A 4,553-nucleotide genomic window follows, 5' to 3' on the forward strand; every position below is an offset into this window, starting at 1 on the left:
TTTAAAAAGCACTAAAATATAGAAATTTCATATCATAGGAAGAAGTACAAAGAAGAGCAACTTAAATGATAACTGGTTTAAAAATGTGAGCTACAATCTGTAAGTTAAACTATGACACTAAAATATTTAACAGTTAAGTAAAACTCAGAAATAAAATATAAAACAAAAAAATCTCAAGTTAAAACGAAACAGTTATGAGAACTTTAAAAATTCAATCCAACTTATGTTAACAAATGAAAATGAATACAAGTTAAATAAATCAAAAGTTAATAAGAGCTAAACAAAAGCTCAGTCAAATTCAAATTTTAGCAAGAGAATTTGAATAAAGAAAAATTTGGGAACAAAGGAGAACTTGGTTATTTATTGTGAAAAATACAACAACATCACACAAATCCAGGTTGCAAATGGCACTCTTCAACCACATGAGGTTTGTACAGTATGAATCAAGTACAACGGAAGGAAAAGGCTAAGCTATTACCCAATTTACCAACACAGCCTTCTATTTTGGGGCATCAAGAGCTTTCTTTCCTACAATAAAATGTGGTTTATTGTCAATCAGTGAATCCAGGTCCAAGGCAGATCTAGAATCAGGAAAAGGTAAATGCATTTACTTGAGCAACATTCTGTATCTAAACAGAACTGAGAGAAAAACCAGAAAATAAAAATTACATATTAGCTACTGGAGTAGAAATTACATTTGCAACACAAATAAGCAAATAAATGTAAATGAGTATCAACTGTTTTTAAACCTTATTAATGCTAAAAAACCATGAGTGAAAGCAAAGGAGAATACGTTAAAACATGTCAACCACACTACACTTGCCACATCCAGTGAAAACGAGATCTTTTACCCAATATTAGAATTCATCAGGCAGGCTGATCAGGTAATCAAGAAGCAGGCACAAAGTCTTTGAAAAGAAAGGCCAATTGTAAATACAATCAAAATAAACATAACAGAATGTTCCAAAGTTCTTGGTAAGGTGGCTGAAGTATGACAGAAAAAGTGGGGTTATGTTCTGTTCATGAAGTTTCTCAATAAAATCATGATTTTCTATCAACTAAGGAGCTTTCTACTGTGATATTTGACTTAGGACAATGTAACACCAAGTTTGTAATTTTTATTAGTCAACTAACTTGTTTCTTCAAGTGTAGACAACTACAGTTTAATGTGGACAGCCATAATTGGCCCAAAGGTTGTCTGCTGGACACACCAGTCTGTTTTTCTTATTCAGTCATTGTTAAATCACCTTTCAGACAGATAACCATTCAAATAAATGCTTCTCACTTTCTTGACAACATAATGTTTTGGGACAACATGGGATTTATTGGTCCATCTCGGCTGTTCCATCCTCTAAAGTAAATTAGAACTATTAATAAATAAATTTAAAAACATCACATTTCATGCATCAGTTAAATCACAAAAGTACACAAAGATGGCACAACAGACTTCAAGTGTAGTGCACCACTTATGTATTCAGAGGTACCTTTGACTCCAAGATTTCACTCTCAACATACATATGTGCAATCCATTGCTCTTGGGCTTGATATGGTCAGCTCTGAAGGGTTTCCTTGTAGAAACACAGTTTACCTGCTGCACAATTTCTGCAGTAAGTCTATCCCAACACCAGAAACAACTATCTTCATCCAGTGGGTGATATTACCTGGATATAATCAGAGATGTGCATCTCCATTCACATTAAGTCAGTATTAACTGACAACAGTGGTAATTCTGCTTGAAGTACTTGGTATACAGTAAAGCGCACTAGTGTACTGAAAGCTTTTGTATCAACCAGTAACATTACATATCACTCATAGCAAGCACCACCCAGCCCTGAGAGAGATAAGCTGACCACCAAACTATTAAAGTAGAGCATTTAAGCTCCTCTAAATTAGTGGTCAGGCTGAACATAGGCTCTACTAGATTTTGGAAGCTGGAGCAGAAGCAGCCATAGCTTGCCTATGTGACCCTTATGGATCTGTTTAGGTTCAGCCAATGCAGCTCGCACTGCAACCTTCTTTCTCTATTGTGACTTGTTTGATATTACCACCTTGAACCTTGTCACTCCAGATGCTACCATTGTCAGGTTGAGAATGTGTCTCACATACAGGTGATGTAACATGAACTTGCTTGGAAGTCCTTCAATAGTCTTGTTGAAAAGGGTATCTTCACAAACTGCTGACCACAGTGGGATATGCCTTTCTTTTAAACAGCAAAGATCAACTACACGAGTAACCAAGTTTTAGGTGAAGCCCTTCTTTCAAGCTTTGAATGTGACTCTGATTAGCTCTATTTTTACCAGGTAGGAATGTCAGTGAAACTCAGCCATGATTTATACTAGTCACTAAGATGATTCTCCCTCAACTGCTCAATTAAGTCAAGTACCACAGTCCAAGATCAACATCAGGCATTCCTTCAGCTCTTCTTAAAAACAGTCATTCCAAGCAATTACATACTAAAATGCTTCAAGAAGAGGTTCAAGTTTTCATTAACCTAAACTTTAAATGTCAGAGGGGAAATTTGCTTAACTTCAACTTGTGTGTGATGGTAGTGTCAACCTTTCTCCCATGAAGTTTTGGCCAACATTTAACTGAGATATTTTAAACACCAGGGCACAGTATAGTAAATGTGTGCTGATGGCTTCTCACTGTCTCTGCTCAGTAGAGCAGTTTTTAAACAAAAAGTTTGATGGCCAGTTTTAGCCATGGTTTGACTTGATTAGTGGTAACAAACTATCCCATCCCAGTATTGGTACAGGAATATAACAGTGTTGATTCCCATTGGGTCATGCATCATCCAACATTGCAACTTTGTATTACTTTCTCATGGGCTGGTTTTAATGGGGATAGTGGACCTTGACACACTTCTGAGCAAACATCCTTGGATCATCTCAAGTTCTTTCCAATTCCCTTATATGGTCCCCATTCACCCAAACATTCTCTCTCATAATCAAATCTAAGAAAGTTTACTGTTCTGCAATATCTTAATTTTCTTCTCTACCAGAGGGGACAAAAAAGCCTAGCCTAAACTATTAACTTTTGCCCTCATAACATTCTTTATGTACCTTACTTAAAAGTTTTTATCAATGTTCTCTAAGTTTACTTAATAACTTTCTTACTCATACTTTTAATTAATTGGGTTATATATCTTCATTAAGAACAAGCTACTACTGTATACAACTGGTAGAGTAAACTTCAAGATCACTTGCAGTTCCTCATTTTCCAAAAAAGATCTTTTGTCCAACATGTCAAAATATACTAACTGTAATCAATCTATCATATTTTAAATTAATAATTTCATCCAGTACATAAATTAAAAGATTTACACTTCTGAAGATTTAAACTTATTTTTCACATTCTGTCCTAGTCACATGAATGTTAAAAAGTTTTTTTTTGGAGTAAGAAATATTTTCAGTACAATCAACATTTTCCAATACCTTGGTTTCATAAACAAATTTAGAAGTATTATTAATATTATTAAAAAAACTATTTGAATCACTGACATGAATAATGAACAACAAAGAACCTAAAATAAACCCATGAAAGCCTTTATTGGTAATGCTATCCCAACTGGAAATGGTGTGACAGCAGTAAGTCTATGGACTTCCAATGCTAATTTCCAGGATTCAGTTTTCCACAGTGGACATAGCAGATAGCCCAAACACACACTTAACTGAAAAAATTCCCACTTATCACCAATCAGTTTCCTACAAATACCACAACTTGCACAAAATCATTTTGCTTTTTTTTTCACATAAGTTAACTAATTCAGTAATAATTGTATTGCTAAGTTTATATAGAATATACCTTTACTAGTTTGTATTCAAAATGAACCATGTTAATTGACAGACTGACAATAGCTATCAGACCAATGCAGTGGTGATTTATAAGTTGTACTGTTTCAGTACAAGTTATAATTCTATTTCTAGTCTAACTTCTAAGTTATAACTTATAGTGTTTAAATAAACAGCCGTTAATTTTTTTAATGACAATATCACAATATTATGAATCAAGCCTAAAAATATCATTTTTAGTTTCTTTAAACAACTGTGCAGTATATATGTCATCCCTAATCCTCGCTAATTAGTACCAGTTCACTGTGAAATGTAAGTATCACATTATTGATAATTTAATGACAAGCCTAACTTCACCATACTACTTTATTATAATAATAAAACTTTACTGTGGACTGTAGACGTAGTGTAACTGTAACTTAGTAAGTGTAATCTGTAGGAATGAGAAAAGTTTGGTTTATAAATTTGATGTATAATTTCTAGTTGTATTACAATTTACATACCTTTATTATTATTAGTGATTAACGACGAAGTGTTTCGCATTAGAAATTAAAGTCTTACAGTTATACAACTCTGTGTATAGTACAAAAAATTTCCAAGCTCAATCGTTCATTTTCTTAATTCCACACATCGATTTCCACCTTCCGTTCATTCAGTACTAAAACTATACAAAATTTGAAACCCACCCTGTTAAATAACCGCTAGGTGGCAATGCAGCAATAAGATCGTATGTTATGTTACAGCGCCTGCGTGAAGAGCCTA

The 4,553-nt window shown here is 33.8% G+C and overlaps 1 long non-coding RNA gene across 1 annotated transcript; it reads right to left on the reverse strand.

Annotated features, from left to right (window-relative positions):
- Positions 1 to 339: 339 nt before the first annotated feature.
- On the reverse strand, positions 340 to 4,459 carry LOC111085874. The gene is made up of 2 exons (XR_002610647.1): positions 4,295 to 4,459; positions 340 to 581 (listed from the first exon to the last, which is right to left on the reverse strand). It is a non-coding gene; the product is annotated as an uncharacterized LOC111085874 (long non-coding RNA).
- Positions 4,460 to 4,553: the final 94 nt, after the last annotated feature.

This window comes from Limulus polyphemus, unplaced genomic scaffold (assembly GCF_000517525.1).
Source record: "Limulus polyphemus unplaced genomic scaffold, Limulus_polyphemus-2.1.2 Scaffold29, whole genome shotgun sequence".
NCBI lineage: Eukaryota > Metazoa > Arthropoda > Merostomata > Xiphosura > Limulidae > Limulus > Limulus polyphemus.